Here is an 18,973-nt window from a genome sequence, read left to right on the forward strand (position 1 = left end):
CCGTGGTGGGCCTGTCCGTCCAGGGATAAACAGCAACCTCGACGGCTCCATCGTGGGCCTGTCCGTCTAGGGATAAACAGCAACCTTGACGGCTCCATCGTGGGCCTGTCCGTTCAGGGATAAACAGCGACCTCGACGGCTCCGTGGTGGGCCTGTCCGTCCAGGGATAAACAGCGACCTCGACGGCTCCGTGGTGGGCCTGTCTGTCCAGGGTTAAGTAGCGAGCTGCCACTGAGCGCTTGAAGGGTACAAAATGTAGAAGCGGATACCTGCGGCTGAACTACAACCTTTACCACGTTCAAATGTCAAGCAGCATCTCATAAAACAATATGAACGATAGAGCATATCCTCAACATGTGAGGAGAACGTAAGTAACTATACGAAACCAACATGTTCTGCATGTATTTATCATCCATTTGGAACTGCAAAATGGGCATGTATATAAAGTAGGCCTCATTTTCACCAGTTTGATCTCTGAGGCGCTTTTGCTTGATGAGCTTAAGGCACCTTGGAGCCGGGCCAGCCCTGTGAAGCATAAAGGCACTGGTTGTTTGTACTCAGGCCTGTAATGACCTGACATCATGCTTGGATTGTTTTCTCACCCTTAAAGCAGCATCAGGAGGAACAAGGGATACCAGGCATTGCTGTGATCACAGTAGTGTCTGGAAGAAAACCACCAAGCAATTTGAAGCTTTTTATATTTACTCTGTGATTACGTGCTGGATGAAATAAAAAACAAAGCTCCATCCCTGAGTGGTTAATAAGCTCTGTTCTTTGTGTGAAATTCATGGTTTTCCCCATCTTCTCATGATGGCTTTATTCCTGTTTTGTGACTGTTACTTTACCCAGAATGCTAGGCCCTCCTGGTTGGATATCCGGGGGGGGGGGGGGGACCCTTGCGGAGGGCAATAAAAATGAAACCACAACCATTCCCTCACAAACTCGGGGGTGGGGGGGGTGAGATGTGTGGCACTTGGGGCCAGATAGACCCCACAGTAAAGTACTCCTTAACATCATGAGGGTCGGCCATTAAAAAAAAAGAGCTGTAAAACTGGGTGAAATGGTAGCCCTGCTCACAGTCAAATCACAAACAGAACATGGTATAAAAAGGAGGTGTAGAGAGAGAAAAAATAAAATGGCGGAGGGGGGGTGGGAGGGTGGGGGGGGCATGGAACGTACTGCAACCTTCACTAGATTTCTGTATGTTTCTAACACGTGTGCTTGGACCACTAAACGAGTTCATCAGTTCCATTTTATTTCCATACCCACGCAATAGCTGTGAAGGTTGTCCGTGGGCTTACGAGGCCTTGGGACATAGCAGGAACCTGCTCAGCAGATATTCGACAGACCACAGCACGAGCGTTGAAAGATGGGCGAAATGAATACGGCAATCAGGCAAAATGATGTAACTGCTTTGAAAATATAACTGTACTCCGTCTTAATCAGAACTGAATTAATAAGGCTCACAGGAAAGACCTGATGTTAGTTTTGAGACGTACTGTATATAAATTGGATACTATAAGTGATTGCTTCATTATTTGTTTTTACCCACTTTAGTTTCTATGCTTGTCACTGAAAAGAAACCCGCAGCTTGAGTGTTTACATTTTTTTTTTGTGCTAAAAGCACTGCAGCAGAGAACAAAAAACAAAAACAGAGAACTTATTCACACTGCACATTGAGGAACTGATGGGAAAGAAGAAAAGTCATTTCTTTGCACATCAGATATGCATTTCTGAGAACCTCCGTCGAATCAGACTCACCCAGAACCAGTAACACTACTGGTCAGACCAGAACAGAAGACAAGGATGCCTGTAAAATACAGTCTTCCAAGGCCCTGATGGGTTGCTAGACCCTGATGGGTTGCTAGACATTGAGCCTATGGTATCACATTGTCTATAAAAGCCACTGGCTGTGGAGGGAAAAACACACCATGAGAACTTGGAACATCTCCATGGCAACAGTCACCTGTTAAAGCGCAGGACATCATATGGGAAAAGGGGGGGGGGGTGTTTGAAGGGAAGGGAGACCATGGCAAATTTAGCATTGAATGAAGCCCATGACCTACTTCCCCAGACAGATGAAATTGTGGATACCATGTTTCCCCCCCCCCCCAACATGCTAGCTGAACACGCAGGTCACTGCGCCAACACGTTGTTAGCATTGGCTAGCGAAACGACCTAAAACTTCCTTCATACTGAACACAGAAATACAGAAATCTCTCGACTATTATTTTGACATGTAAAACTTCCAACTTCAACTGTATATCCTACCAACGGGACATATGAAACCGTAATATCTTACATTTCACCAAGTCGTTGCTGAACGACGACATGAATAACACACTGAGGGGTTTTTACTCTGCAATAGACAAAAGGTGGCGATCTATGCATATTTGTAAACAGCTGGTGCAATAAAATATAATATTAAGGAAGTCTCAAGGTTTTGCTTGCCTGAGGTAGAGTATCTAATGATAAACTGTAGACCACACTATTTACCAAGTGAGATTTACTCTGTTCTTTATAGCTGTTTATTTACCACCACAAACTAATGCCGGCACTAAGACCGCACACAATAAGCAAACAGGAAAACGCTCATCCAGAGGCGGCGCTCCTAGTGGCCAGGGACATTAATGCAGGGAAACTTAAATCCAGTTCACCTCATTTCTACCAGCATGTTAAATGTGCAACCAGAGGGGGAAAAACAAAAAACAAAGTCTAGACCACCTTTACTCCCCACACAGAGACGCATACAAAGCTCTCCCTCGCCCTCCATTTGGCAAATATGACCATAATTCTATCCTCCTGATTCCTGCTTACAAGCAAAAACTAAAGCAGGAAGCACCAGTGACTCAGTAAAGACAAAAGTGGTCAGATGAAGCAGATGCTAAACTACAGGACTGTTTTGCTAGCACAGACTGGAACATGTTCTGGGATTCTTCCGATGGCATTGAGGAGTACACCACATCAGTCACTGGCTTTATCAATAAGTGCATCGATGAGTCTGTAATACCAACATGTTTCAAGCAGACCACCACAGTCCCTGTGCCTGAGAACACTAAGGCAACCTGCCTAAATGACTACTGATCCGTAGCACGCAGGTCCGTAGCCATGAAGTGCTTTGAAAGGCGGGTCATAGCTCACATCAACACCATTATCCCAGAAACCCTAGACCCTAGACAATTTGCATTCCGCTCCAATAGATCCACAGATGATGCAATCTCTAAAAGTTCTACAGTTGCACCATCGAGAACATCCTGACTGGTTGCATCACTGCCTGGTAATGGCAACTGCTAGGCCTGCGACCGCAAGGCATACGAGTGCGTACGGCCCAGTACATTACTGGGGCCAAGCTTCCTACCATCCAGGACTATACCTGGCGGTGCCAGAAGACGGCCATAAAAGTTGTAAAATACTCCAGCCACCTGGCGTCATAGACTGTTCTCTCCGCTATCGCACAGCAAGCGGTACCGGAGTGCCAAGTCTAGGTCCAAAAGGCTTCTTAACAGCTTCTACACCAAGGCCAAAAGACTCCTGAACAGCTAATTAAATGGCTACTCAAGACTATTTGCATTGTCCCCCCCCCCCCCCCCCCCCACTTTACACTGCTGCTACTCTGTTATTATCTATGCATAGTCACTTTAATAACTCTACCTACATGTACATATTACCTCAATTACCTCAACTAACTGGTAGCCCCAGACATCGACTCTGGACCAGTACCACCTGTATATAGCCTCCACATTGACTCTGTACCGGTATCCCCTGTATATAGCCTCCACATTGACTCTGTACCGTAACACCCTGTATATAGCCTGCACATTGACTCTGTACCGGTACCCCCTGTATATAGCCTCCACATTGACTCTGTACCGTAACACCCTGTATATAGTCTCCACATTAACTCTGTACCGGTACCCCCTGTATATAGCCTCCACATTAACTCTGTACCGGTACCCCCTGTATATAGCCTCCACATTGACTCTGTACCGGTACCCCCTGTATATAGCCTCCACATTAACTCTGTACCGTAACACCCTGTATATAGCCTCCACATTGACTCTGTACCGGTACCCCCTGTATATAGCCTCCACATTGACTCTGTACCAGTACCCCCTGTATATAGCCTCCACATTGACTCTGTACCAGTACCCCCTGTATATAGCCTCCACATTGACTCTGTACCGTAACACCCTGTATATAGCCTCCACATTGACTCTGTACCAGTACCCCCTGTATATAGTCTCCACATTGACTCTGTACCGTAACACCCTGTATATAGTCTCCACATTGACTCTGTACCGGTACCCCCTGTATATAGCTTCCACATTGACTCTGTACCAGTACCATCTGTATATAGCCTCCACATTGACTCTGTACCGGTACACCCTGTATATAGCCTCCACATTGACTCTGTACCGTAACACCCTGTATATAGCCTCCACATTGACTCTGTACCAGTACCCCCTGTATATAGCCTCCACATTGACTCTGTACCGGTACCCCCTGTATATAGCCTCCACATTGACTCTGTACCAGTACCCCCTGTATATAACCTCCACATCGACTCTGTACCAGTACCCCCTGTATATAGCCTCCACATTGACTCTGTACCAGTACCATCTGTATATAGCCTCCACATTGACTCTGTACCAGTACCATCTGTATATAGCCTCCACATTGACTCTGTACCAGTACCCCCTGTATATAGCCTCCACATTGACTCTGTACCGGTACCCCCTGTATATAGCCTCCACATTGACTCTGTACCAGTACCATCTGTATATAGCCTCCACATTGACTCTGTACCAGTACCATCTGTATATAGCCTCACTACTGTTATTTTACTGCTCTTTAATTACTTGTTACTTTTATTTTTTACTTGTCTATTTTTTTGAAAAATAAAATTTGATTTCTGTTCATTGATTGAAGCAAATAAACACCCGGGCTATTAATTGAAGTTTTATGGGTACTTGGACTTATAAGTCATTTTAATTTTCCATTGCAAAACAAACACCATTGCTGTTGAACACTGTTGCTTTGACCTTTGTTACATAGGAGAGGCTGGCAACACATTCATCAGCTGCCGTTTACTGTGTTAAGTCATCGAAACTAGACTCTGTGCGCCCGTGTAGCATTACCATGAGGTGGAAAAGGTTATGAAATATATTGGGATAGAGGATCTATTGCTATTTTAAAACACTGATAGATATCGGGCTATTTAGGAGGTGTATTTGCCTGTGGTTTAAACCAGTTTAGGAGGTGTATTTACCTGTGGTTTAAACCAGTTTAGGAGGTGTATTTGCCTGTGGTTTAAACCAGTTTAGGAGGTGTATTTGCCTGTGGTTTAAACCAGTTTAGGAGGTGTATTTGCCTGTGGTTTAAACCAGTTTAGGAGGTGTATTTGCCTGTGGTTTAAACCAGTTTAGGAGGTGTATTTACCTGTGGTTTAAACCAGTTTAGGAGGTGTATTTGCAGTCTGGTAAGCATCAAAGTGTTCTCCATGTCTTGACTTTCCTCTCCCAGAATCTCAATAGTCTTTTGCAGAGGCACCATGGAATCAGTGGTAAAAGGTGTAAACAGTACAGTGAAATGCTTACCTGCAAGCTCTCCTCAACAATGCAGCAATACACTAAGTCGTCAAATAAATACACACAAGAAATAAAGTACATATTGTATTTATTTTTATTCTTATGCATACTCTTTGTGTGTTTTATTTTATGACGTATTACTGCATCGAGGAGAGCTTGCAAGTAAGTATTTCCCCGTACTGTTTTCAAACGTATCCTGTGCACGTGATCAATAAGCTTTGATTTGTAGAAGTGATTGAACTGGGTTCAGGGTATTGAAATATCTTTACAGTCTTAACCGTGAGATGGATGGGGGTCGTGTGCACTTTGAAGTAGCGCTAAGGAAATCAGTCCGGCTTCTTAGAAGAGGCACCTGTTTCCCGAACTCAGAACTGTGACAGTCAACCTTCCCCTTGGATTTCCTTTTTAATCTTGAGATCACAAATCACTTTTCCACTGGAAAAATTCCTTTAAAACAAAATGGAAAGAGTCGCATGGACCCAGATCAAGACAACTAACCAACAGGCAGGCTTCAACATCAATCTGGTCCTGTGAGTTTTTAATTTTTTATACATTTGCACAAAAAATAAAGTAATAATCCCAAAACCTGTTTTTGCTTTGTCATTATGGGGTATTGTGTGTTGATTGATTACATTTTTGTATTTATTTCTTAAACATCCTCAGCCATTTTAGAATAAGGCTGTAACATATCATGTGGGAAAAGTCCAGGGGGTCTGAATACACTGTAAAGTGCAAGTTAAGACGGTGAGCACTTCAGCTGACAGATCCTGCCAACTCTACACACACACATGACTCCCCCTGTCAAATCTAGGTGAGGGAGGGAAAGAGCGCGAAAGAGAGAGCGAGAGAGAGAGCGAGAGAGAGAGCGAGAGAGAGAGCGAGAGAGAGCGAGAGAGAGCGAGAGAGAGCGAGAGAGAGCGAGAGAGAGCGAGAGAGAGCGAGAGAGAGCGAGAGAGAGCGAGAGAGAGAGAGAGAGAGAGAGAGAGAGAGAGGAGAGAGAGAGAGCGAGAGAGAGAGAGAGCGAGAGAGAGAGAGAGCGAGAGAGAGAGAGAGCGAGAGAGCGAGAGCGAGAGAGCGAGAGAGCGAGAAAGATCAAATACCTCCTTAGGGGTTGACCAGGGTGCCAGCAAGTAGCCTAAATTGTCAACCTTAAACAGCTGATACAGGCCAGTCAAAGTGTTAAATCGACGTTTGGATAATGATTCAAATGATCCACAGCATGGAACATCCAGCTCTGTTCACATTTATGGCCTTCTTCTCTTCTTTGAAATGCATTGCATCCATATCAGTATGTTCTGTAAAGAGCTAGAGGACTTCTTTCCAGTTGAAATAGCCCTAAGCTTACTTGACAAAACACCATATTAAAATGAATCACTTGAGCCAAATGCATGTGGTATTAATGACTGGATTTGCACATTAAAACAAATACTGGTTCCCCACAGCTTGGTCCAAAGTCTGTAGAGAAAGGCACTTTCTTCCACTGTTACAGTAGGGGAAAATGACATTCTTTTTGGGAGTGGTGGTTGAATTAGTTTACTTGTTTTATAGATGGGAACTTTTTCAACGCCCAGATGCATGTAATTTCAACACTATCCAATCCATCTACTGCATTGTCTGACAACATACCCTCCACTTTCAATATTACCGTGTCACAGTAACGGGAGACATGTCCTGGAGTTCCCTTGTTGGCCGACTGCAGCTCTCATTACGAAGCAAGCTCTCGCATATTTTGACTTTTAAATGGAAAGCAGAAGACCTCGAAAACAACATGGTCAGTGTGCTTCGCATCAGGGGTTCACCTTCTAGGGTCAGGAAGTAGAGGTCACAGGGGAACAACGGTGACCTCCAACTGGTCTCACACATCTGGTAGTGTCCTCACCACAAACCCGGTGGGAGACGTTTGAAAACCCAGGGTAACCTATCCTGTAACTGGGGGTGGGGGCGGATTCAGCTTTATTGACGTTTGAATGTTCTGCTCCCGTTGACCTACCTTGGGTTTTTTATTTTTATTTTATTTTTTTTACAAGGGTCATGGTGAGGCCCCAAGGTAACATGTGGAGGTATTTGTAATCCCTATTCAAAAAGCTTACAGGGCACCAATGAAACAAGAAGCTCATCCACACCATGTCTCTCCACTCTGTGTGTCGGGCCAAAGGGTGGGGCCACCGTCCAGCTTGCTAAACTGCGTCAAATACTGGCATGGTTCTTTGACGTTTTTTTTTTAGAGAGTAATTATTATGTTCTCCCCATAGCTGACAGGAACTGTGTTTGATGACAAACCACTTCCTCAAAGGCTCGTGTGGATTAACAGAAAGAGCCAAGGGACAGCTGTGTCAAATCACATTCAAAGTAGAGGGGTTCGATATTTATTTCGTTAACACTTGAAAAATGTTTAGATTCTCACACCCTAAGTGACCTAGTCTGGAGCACTCCGCTATTAACTACTTAAACCTCTAAGCAATTCATATACAGCCACAACAGACAGGCTAGCTGATGACTGAGACGACTGCCTGCTAAGAATATATATAGTGCCATTTGATTTAGGCAAAAATGTAGAATCTTACACATTAAAGCACTGCCAATAGAACAAACTAAAATGAAATAAACCTGGAACGTGTATTATAATGAAGTACACAACAGCCAACAGCTGTCAACACATGGCCAGAGGAACAGAGCGCGAAATAGTGAGTCATATTCCTTTGTTCCAAGTAACATCCTGGGACAGAAAGGGGGGGGAACATAGGAACATCCTTGGAGAGAAAGGGGGGGGGGGGACATAGGAACATCCTTGGAGAGAAAGGGGGGGAACATAGGAACATCCTGGGACAGAAAGGGGAAGAAAACAGTAACATCCTGGGACTGAAAGGGGGGGGGGGGGAACACAGTAACATCCTGGGACAGAAAGGGGAAGAAAACAGTAACATCCTGGGACTGAAAGGGGGGGGAAACACAGTAACATCCTGGGACAGAAAGGGGAAGAAAACAGTAACATCCTGGGACTGAAAGGGGGGGGGAAACACAGTAACATCCTGGGACAGAAAGGGGGGGGAAACACAGTAACATCCTGGGACAGAAAGGGGAAAAAAACAGCAACATCCTGGGACAGAAAGGGGAAAAAAACAGCAACATCCTGGGACAGAAAGGGGAAGAAAACGCAGTAACATCCTTGGAGAGAAAGGGGAAAAAAACAGTAACATCGTTGGACAGAAAGGGGAAGAAAACACAGTAACATCCTGGGACAGAAAGGGGAAGAAAACACAGTAACATCCTGGGACAGAAATGGGGGGGAAACACAGGAAAATCCTGGGACAGAAAGGGGAAAAAACAGTAACATCCTTGGAGAGAAAGGGGAAAAAAACAGCAACATCCTGGGACAGAAAGGGGAAAAAACAGCAACATCCTTGGAGAGAAAGGGGAAAAAAACAGCAACATCCTGGGAGAGAAAGGGGAAAAAAACAGCAACATCCTGGGACAGAAAGGGGAAAAAACAGTAACATCCTGGGACAGAAATGGGGGGAAAACTCAGTAACATCCTGGGACAGAAAGGGGAAAAAAACTAACATCCTGGGACAGAAAGGGGAAAAAAACAGTAACATCCTGGGACAGAAATGGGGGGAAAACTCAGTAACATCCTGGGACAGAAAGGGGAAAAAAAACAGTAACATCCTGGGACAGAAAGGCAAAAAAAACAGTAACATCCTGGGAAAGAAAGGGGAAAAAAACAGTAACATCCTGGGACAGAAAGGGGAAAAACACACACTAGGGTGCAGAAGTGGGCACTAACCCAAAATGACGTGGGGATGAGGTAAGTGTTTTCTCTGATCAAAAGGTTGCTATGTGAGGGTCACCTTGTAAAAGCGATAGCATGAGCGACTCAGCTCATTTTGGTTGAACGGGTAAACAGACATCCTCCCTTTGCTTTTGTTGGCCTAACGGCTCTCAGACAGGTGAGAGACGCCATGTTAATTTAACGATTTTCAACATGTAAACTCTACCCTGTGGAAGGTCAAGGTCAAAGTTTAAAACTGGAGGAAAAAGAAAGCCTTCCTGCTAGTTTCATTAATCCTCTCTCTTCTACAGATGTTTTCATCATCATCCACACTGCGGTGTAGGACGATTCTAAAAAGCAAACAAACACTTCACTGAACTAGTAGTCCCAGGTGAACCGCAGAGACTCCAGCCAGAGACACACACTGGCTGGATTCCCAGGTGAGCCAGCAGAGACACACTGGCTGAATTCCCAGGTGAGCCGGCAGAGACACACACTGGCTGGATTCCCAGGTGAGCCGGCAGAGACACACTGGCTGGATTCCCAGGTGAGCCGGCAGAGACACACACTGGCTGGATTCCCAGGTGAGCCGGCAGAGACACACAACTGGCTGGATTCCCAGGTGTCCCGGCAGAGACACACACTGGCTGGATTCCCAGGTGTCCCGGCAGAGACACACACTGGCTGGATTCCCAGGTGTCCCGGCAGAGACACACACTGGCTGGATTCCCAGGTGTCCCGGCAGAGACACACACTGGCTGGATTCCCAGGTGTCCCGGCAGAGACACACACTGGCTGGATTCCCAGGTGTCCCGGCAGAGACACACACTGGCTGGATTCCCAGGTGTCCCGGCAGAGACACACACTGGCTGGATTCCCAGGTGTCCCGGCAGAGACACACACTGGCTGGATTCCCAGGTGTCCCGGCAGAGACACACACTGGCTGGATTCCCAGGTGTCCCGGCAGAGACACACACTGGCTGGATTCCCAGGTGTCCCGGCAGAGACACACACTGGCTGGATTCCCAGGTGAGCCGGCAGAGACACAAAACGGCTGGATTCCCAGGTGAGCCGGCAGAGACACACACTGGCTGGATTCCCAGGTGAGCCGGCAGAGACACACACTGGCTGGATTCCCAGGTGAGCCGGCAGAGACACACACTGGCTGGATTCCCAGGTGAGCCGGCAGAGACACACACTGGCTGGATTCCCAGGTGTCCCGGCAGAGACACACACTGGCTGGATTCCCAGGTGTCCCGGCAGAGACACACACTGGCTGGATTCCAAAAAAGGAAAACAAAGGGTGGAAGGGTCCTCCTGACCTAGTCCATGAACCCCCCCCCCCCCCGCCCCCCCTCCCTCCATATGGCTTTTTCACAACAAACACTCCTTCTGTATGGCTACTGTTCCACAGTCCCTATTGGCCTAGACAGGCATAAAGAAATCAGGCTCTGAAAAAAATACCGCTTCGGTTAAACTGCGCTTTTATGACGCGCATTAAGGATGCAGCCAGTTTGATATTTCTAACAAGTTTCTGGATTTACTGTAAATCAGTCCTTCATCTCTTTTTTTTTGTTTATTTTTTACAACCGGGCGTTTTAATACGCTCCAAGTTTGATTTCCAAACATCCATAGACTGAATACGTCATCTTTAGCTCCAGAGTGATGTAATCTCTCAGAAATAGTTTCATAAAAATGTGGTGGGCACCAAAACAAGAGGCCTTTTTTTCTCTCCATACTGATCCAATTGTCTGCTCAAATGTAAAAAAATAAGAATAATCTTGAGTCACTTGAAAGTGACTGTCAGTGAGTGTTGTACGGACATGTGGTGCAAGCAATCTTCTGGGAAGTGTCAGAATAGTTTACCTCAGATTTTACAGCAGCTTGGTCCAAACTCATCCTGGGGGAAAACACATGCGTTTATCCCCGGCCCATTATGATGATGAACAGCGTCCCTGAGGTTTGTAGAATGGCTTTCACAGGATCACACCTCTCAATCTGAAATCTGTTTTTTTCACAGGATTACTCCTCTCAATCTGAAATCTCTCTGGCTTTTTCACAGGATCACACCTCTCAATCTGAAATCTCTCTGGCTTTTTCACAGGATTACTCCTCTCAATCTGAAATCTCTCTGGCTTTTTCACAGGATCACACCTCTCAATCTGAAATCTCTCTGGCTTTTTCACAGGATCACACCTCTCAATCTGAAATCTCTCTGGCTTTTTCACAGGATCACACCTCTCAATCTGAAATCTCTCTGGCTTTTTCACAGGATTACACCTCTCAATTTGAAATCTCTCTGGCTTTTACACAGGACTACTCCTCTCAATCAGTGCGTGAGGCAGATTTCTGCTGCTAAACACCTATCACATTGACAATATATGTTCAGTAAAACAAGAGGCCCATGAAAAGTTGCCACAACGGCTGACAACTCAGAGGCTTTAGTCAAAATGTATTGCCTTCCCAAAAGTCATCCAAATAATTGACAATGACATAATAGCATTACTTAAGCAAATAATGCGTGACGGTCCATTGTTGGCCAATTCTAATAAGAGGAAAGCCTGCTATGGGTGGGTGGTCTATTCTGCATGGCTGGCTGGTCTGTCCTGCATGGCTGGCTGGCTGGCTGGTCTGTCCTGCATGGCTGGCTGGCTGGCTGGCTGGTCTGTCCTGCATGGCTGGCTGGCTGGCTGGCTGGTCTGTCCTGCATGGCTGACTGGCTGGCTGGTCTGTCCTGCATGGCTGGCTGGCTGGCTGGTCTGTCCTGCATGGCTGGCTGGCTGGCTGGTCTGTCCTGCATGGCTGGCTGGCTGGCTGGTCTGTCCTGCATGGCTGGCTGGCTGGCTGGTCTGTCCTGCATGGCTGGCTGGCTGGCTGGTCTGTCCTGCATGGCTGGCTGGTCTGTCCTGCATGGCTGGCTGGCTGGCTGGTCCGTGCTGCATGGATGTGACTTCAAAAAGGGGTAGCTCCAGTAGGCCTGTGCAATGCTGCCTTTCAGTGGAAGATCCCCCCCCCCCTCTTGTTCTTCTTCAAAAGGGCCGGTCTCTTTTCAGCCCAAAGGTTACAGCATTGTTAGCCCTCATGAATCATCAAGGCAAAGCAGTTTGGGAACAAACAGACCACACACACACACACAGCCAGCTGGGAACAGTTTCATTAAGGTCTGAGTGAAGTCAATTGAGAAACCTGAATTCCAATGAGACATGCTGGTAACAAACAAGTCACTTTGAATTTGATCACGGAGGTAGTTTGATTGGGTCAGTGATTTGGTGAAGATACAGAGACAAGTGGGTTGAAACAGTCCACAGAGGTCAGGCATTCTCCCTCGGCAGACAAGGCATTACCGAATGCCGGAATTGGGTAGGGTTGGCACAGTGATTGTATAATCACCGACAACTATGGACGAAGACAGTCAAAAATAAAGGTTTTAATTTAACGTTTTTTTTTATCAACTTCAAATGCATGTCAACAAACTTTACCCAAAAGCAGCAAAGTAAAAGTAATCCTGGTTCACATCTAACAGCCGATATAAGGAGAGATGAAAAAAAAGAAAAAAAAAGATTCCGTTTTAGAATTTTGTGTTGCGGAACGAACATCTGACAATACAGGAAGACCGGGCATTCAGAAAGATGACGTGCGGTTGAGACCGCTTCCGCACTAACACGGACTCTTTACAACGTAATGAAACTTAGTTACTCCTTGTTTCAGCAAGGTGTTGTAGTAAACAAGTCTGGTCGTCTAGGAAACATCCCTCCCTCCCTCCCTTCAGCAGCGCATGCAGTCAGGAGCGGAGGAGAGGAGAACATTTACTTTTTTTTTCTTCTAATGAGTTGTTTTCCTATTCAAACGATTATAGCGGTGACCGTGGTCATTTTACTGACAAATTCCGTGACAGTCACAGGGGAAGGCGAACCTGGCATCTGTATTATGGGCTTAAGTCCATGAACCTGGTAATACCTGAAACCGGTGCCACCTTCTCTCATAGTGTCACAATGATAAAGGACAATCTTTTTTCTTAAATAACCAGTGTGCCCTTCTCATCCAGTGTCTCAGGACTGGTGGGGGCTGGCGGGAGGGTGTCGCTACCCTCTACCCCCACTACCAAGCAGTGTTCCAGGACTGGTAGGAGGGGGTTGCTACCCTCTATCCCCACTAGCTAGCAGTGTTCCAGGACTGGTGGCTACCCTCTACCCCCACTAGCTAGCAGTGCTCCAGGACTGGTGGGAGGGAGTCGCTACCTTCTACCAGCTTAACTCACCTGTAGCTCTCCATCAATCATCCTCGCTGTCAGGCAGCAGTCTACACGGATGAATAGAGAGATGACGGAGGCCTGAGTGTGTCGGCACAAGCTGGGGCTTGCCTTCAGCACGGAAGTATGGGGAGGGATTGGGATGGAGTGAGTCAGACTCGTCAAGCCCATTAGTAAATATAATATATTACTGCCATCGTCATGGACCGTTATCAATACCACCATTACTATTTCTTTCTTTAATAGAGACCATTATAAAGAGGCTAATGCCTTAGGCTTTATGTCGTCACACAGCTGGGCGAAGTGAGGATATTCTTTAGTTTGCAGCACAGCAACATAGACCTCTCTACCATATAGAAGGAATTGAATAGGCAACCCTCACTGGCTAAGTCTAAACTGCTAGACCATGTATCAGCAGAAATGTGCTCTTGGTGAAGGACTCCCACAATCCTGGTTCTACTTTTCCACAAGACTGTTTCATTTACCATAGTCAGCCTTAAGACCATCAATTAAGGGTTTAGAGTAACACGTAACTATAATTTGAAGACTTCAGAAGTCAATGGCTTTGAAAGAATCAAAGTTAGATTCATGAGTGGAGCGATAGCACTGAGGAACTAGGAAAATGCCCCATTTAAACCAGTCAACAGCTAGGCATGCCTCCATTTAAACCAGTCAATAGCTAGGCATGCCCCCATTTAAACCAGTCAATAGCTAGGCATGCCCCCATTTAAACCAGTCAATAGCTAGGCATGCCCCATTTAAACCAGTCAATAGCTAGGCATGCCCCCATTTAAACCAGTCAATAGCTAGGCATGCCCCCATTTAAACCAGTCAATAGCTAGGCATGCCCCATTTAAACCAGTCAATAGCTAGGCATGCCCCATTTAAACCAGTCAATAGCTAGGCATGCCCCATTTAAACCAGTCAATAGCTAGGCATGCCCCCATTTAAACCAGTCAATAGCTAGGCATGCCCCCATTTAAACCAGTCAATAGCTAGGCATGCCCCCATTTAAACCAGTCAATAGCTAGGCATGCCCCCATTTAAACCAGTCAATAGCTAGGCATGCCCCCATTTAAACCAGTCAATAGCTAGGCATGCCCCCATTTAAACCAGTCAATAGCTAGGCATGCCCCCATTTAAACCAGTCAATAGCTAGGCATGCCCCCATTTAAACCAGTCAATAGCTAGGCATGCCCCCATTTAAACCAGTCAATAGCTAGGCATGCCCCATTTAAACCAATCAATAGCTAGGCATGCCCCCATTTAAACCAGTCAATAGCTAGGCATGCCCCCATTTAAACCAGTCAATAGCTAGGCATGCCCTCATTTAAACCAGTCAATAGCTAGGCATGCCCCCATTTAAACCAGTCAATAGCTAGGCATGCCCCCATTTAAACCAGTCAATAGCTAGGCATGCCCCCATTTAAACCAGTCAACAGCTAGGCATGCCCCATTTAAACCAGTCAACAGCTAGGCATACCCCATTTAAACCAGTCAACAGCTAGGCATACCCCATTTAAACCAGTCAATAGCTAGGCATGCCCCATTTAAACCAGTCAATAGCTAGGCATGCCCCATTTAAACCAGTCAATAGCTAGGCATGCCCCCATTTAAACCAGTCCAAAAAAAAATGTTAAAAGCGCAAAGAGTCAGGTACAGATAGATATGTCCATAGAGACGACACCACCACCACCTGGCATGGTGACAAGTGGTGACAAGTCCATTTGCTGATGCCTCAAGGCTTTGACAGTAGTGATAAAGCACTACGATGTTGTGGATTCTGGAGAAGGAAATAAAAAAAAAAAACCTGTGCATTTCCATTATGTAATTCAATTGTTTTACCAGAAATATTTAATTTCTCTTATATAAGTAGATGTAACGATAGCTAATCTAGCCATCTGGTAAAATGTGCAACATGTGGGATAAAGAAAATAATTATGGAAGGATCACGACATGTTAAACGAGTGAAATCAATGTGACACTCTCCCCCTACGCCGCTTAAGAACAGGCCTGAGCTCAACACACACACTGACGCCTATGGCCTCAGTCTGCAACAGTTGCAGCTGGTGGCTGTGGCTGGCTGACTCCCCAAACAGCCGCGATGGGGGGGGGGGGGGGGTAGGAAAAAAGGAGGGCTGGAGAGCTAGGGGGGGGACGGCTCTGGGGGGCTGCAGGGGACAAGGGTTTGGGTGGGGGGGACTGGAGTCCCTGTGTCTCATGGAACATGATCTCCTTTGTGTTAAGGGGAGGGGAAAGGGGAGGTCCCGGCTCACGACTTGATTACTACGAGACGAAAAGACTGCCTTACCTCTAATAGAAAGAGAGTAAGAGAGTGAGAGTGTGAGAGAGAGAGAGAGACAAAGAGAGAGAGACAGAGAGAAACAGAGAGAAAAGCCAAAAAGGAGGGGGGCTCTGTAGAAAAACAGACTAAGGGGCTGCTGTGGTAGAGGTGACAGAGTCGGTGTTAAGACTATGACAGAGCTGGAGGAAACATGTTCAGGTGTTTAGCTTTTATCAATGGACTCCAGACAAAAAAGGTAACAAAGTCTGCCTCTGTAGCGTATGAATGAACTAAACGGCGGAAACCCTTGATAAAGTTTGGACACCTATACATACGGTGCTCATTAGGGACACGGTTACTGAAGAGGAACTTTAGAGTTCGGGCTACCTGCTGATTCTCCGGTGAATGAGCACGTCACGTATTGGTAGGCTTCAAAACAACATCCCCTGCAGGGGAAACCTCTCTGACAGAAGATCGTGAGGAGGAGAGAGAGAGAGAGAGGGGGGGGGGGGGGGACAAGAGAAAAATATCCATGGATTTTGTCATGACTTTATTCACAGAAGAGCCTTAAATCAAACCTTCACGAGGCAAGGGATTTAAAGGAGGAAAGAGCGAGAGAGAGAGAGAGAGAAAGAGAGAAAGAGAGAGAGAGAGAGTGGTGGAGATCAACGTATTTATCTGGTAAGGACCGGTGTTCCTACTTCTGCATGCTGCTGCACTTTTTTTTTATAACAGCTTTCAGTGGCAAAGCCTGCACTTAAAAGAGTGCTTGTTTGAGTAGTAATTACAGATTGGCTCGGGTACTTTACAGCTGTGTTAACTTCTCAGAAGTGCCGCTGACTCCCCTAATCTGGGTCCGTGTACTCTCACTGCGTATGACTTTACTATTCTCTGCTATCATTTTATTTTGGGGTGATGATTTAAAGACAAAACTACAGATAAATTGTATGATTCTGAATTAATGGTGGAACGCAACAATCAAAACAATGCGTTAGCAGATTACCAAACCAGCCGTAATATGTCCCAAATTACAGATTTTTTGTTGTTGAATTTACTATAGCAGTGTATAATCTGTAATCCATTTTTACCTGCGATCATGGTTGCTATTTGCTCCTCAAGTTCTAGGAGAATAGCTTTTAGTACAGTCATTTGACTCATTACGGCGGAGTCACAAGGTAAGGGCTCGGAAACCAACAGAACATGACTAAAAAGTATATCGTTAGTCATACCACGAGTCAAATACCACTTAACCCCAGTCCTTCTGATCAAGTCAAATACCACTTAACCCAGTTCTTCTGATCAAGTCAAATACCACTTAACCCCAGTCCTTCTGATCAAGTCAACTACCACTTAACCCCAGTCCTTCTGATCAAGTCAAATACCACTTAACCCAGTCCTTCTGATCAAGTCAACTACCACTTAACCCAGTCCTTCTGATGGACAGGAGTCCGGTGGTAAACAGAGGCGGTTAGCTGTGGTTAGATGCTTTAGAAGAAGAGACGCTGTCGTCTGTTTTTCTTGTTGTGGTGCAGACGAGCCAGTCTCTCATCCCCGGCTGCTGGGGCTCCTTTCTTGCCATGCTGTGTGTGTGTGTGTGTGGGAGGAGGAGGGTGGGGGGGGGGGGGGGGCACTTTGTGACATCGGCTGAAAAAAAGGGCTTTATAAATACATTTGATTGATTGTGTGGGAGGGGAGGGAGGGAGGGAGTGATGTTTGGGTAAAAGTGATACGAACAGCTGAGGGGAATTGAATGACACTTATCCCCGCTCAGACAGGATCTTTCTGAGGAAATACGAGAACGGGGAAACAAAGAGGGAAGTGCATGTCACTCATTCCAGAATCGTGTGTGTGTGTGTGTGTGTTTGGCCTGACCCTAGTTGACAGCACCCTAATAACAAGGAGTCAGGGTAGTAGTCTGGCTGATAACAGACACTCCGACATTCTTCTTTGACGTGGGTTGGGCTACTAGTTTCCCCAATGCTCTCATAAGAGCATGTCTAAGAGCCTCGAATGGACACTATGAAGAGGGATGGGTGGAACGGGTTCTGCAGAGCACTGTCCTGTTTGGATCAAAGTGGGGTCGCTAGGTTTGCATTGGCGTGTGTGTTGAACGTACGAGGAAATAAGAGCCTGTAGCGTTGTGAGCATGACACTGAGGCATCAAGTTATTTATTTACACAAACGCACCAACAAAACAGAGAATGGGAAAAATGGCTAATTGACCGTTACATCATAATATCTTGCTAAGGGAAAACTCCCTTGTCCAATTCCACTGAGGTCTTTTTGCATGATTTTCTCTCGTACTTCCCGGGGGAGGGGGTTGGCACAGCAAACCCCCATCTTTAATGATGCACTGTGGCCGAGTAAAAACTGAAAATGCTTTCAAAAGCCCAGAAAAACTCAAGCTCAACTAGAAACACAAAATGTCAATGTTTTCTTTCCATTGTAAAAAAAAAAAAAAAAAAAAATGTGCCAGAGTCAATGAATGTGAAAGCTCTGGTGTGGTTTGGGTGAGACCCTGACAGATCTTTTGGAACGCGGTTAAAAGACAGGTCGAGCGAAAGAGGTCGGAGGGTGGTAGTCATAGAACCACTAGGTATCAGCATGCCTCAGTTCGGCTGGTGTCTAGTCAAACCTGGCTAGCCGAACTGAACGAGTGTGCTCGCTTAAAACACATTTGCTTAATTTTTTTAATATTTTTTTTATGGCAATAGTACTGTTTATCCGTTTTGAGATGCCTTAGCCAGTATACACTTCCTCAAAATAGTCAGTATTAATCTAAAGGTAATTGAAGAAATCTGTCATTTCATGTTGGTATTTTTGCCGAAGAGATCTTAGTCACGCAATTTTACGTCAAACGTTTGGTGCAGTATTTTTTTAAATGAAGAAATGTGCATGAAAACGAGTCTTGTTCAATGCCCAAAAAAAAGACTATTGAAGAATCCATACCGTTGACCAATCACTGACGAAGGGGCGTAGACTTCGGTTACGAACTTCAGCTTGCCTCCAGGAAAAAAAAAGAAAATGTGCCTGAACAGCAGAAAAAAAAGAAAAAAAACTCACCGAAGTCTTAAAAAACAAAC

The 18,973-nt window shown here is 45.7% G+C and overlaps 2 protein-coding genes across 3 annotated transcripts in view; one reads left to right on the plus strand and one right to left on the minus strand.

Annotated features, from left to right (window-relative positions):
• LOC110523130 (ras-specific guanine nucleotide-releasing factor RalGPS1) overlaps positions 1–18,973 on the minus strand; it is a 306,441-nt gene that overhangs the window by 127,573 nt on the left and 159,895 nt on the right. The window lies entirely within an intron of this gene.
• The window catches only part of angptl2a (angiopoietin like 2a), a 29,381-nt gene continuing 26,286 nt past the window's right edge, over positions 15,879–18,973 (plus strand). The window contains exon 1 of the mRNA XM_036976686.2: positions 15,879–16,571. The gene's annotated coding sequence lies outside the window, so the exon portion shown is untranslated. The remainder of the gene's footprint in view (positions 16,572–18,973) is intronic.

Source organism: Oncorhynchus mykiss, chromosome 5 (assembly GCF_057628025.1).
Source record: "Oncorhynchus mykiss isolate SJ-2025 chromosome 5, ASM5762802v1, whole genome shotgun sequence".
NCBI classification, from domain to species: Eukaryota; Metazoa; Chordata; class Actinopteri; order Salmoniformes; family Salmonidae; genus Oncorhynchus; species Oncorhynchus mykiss.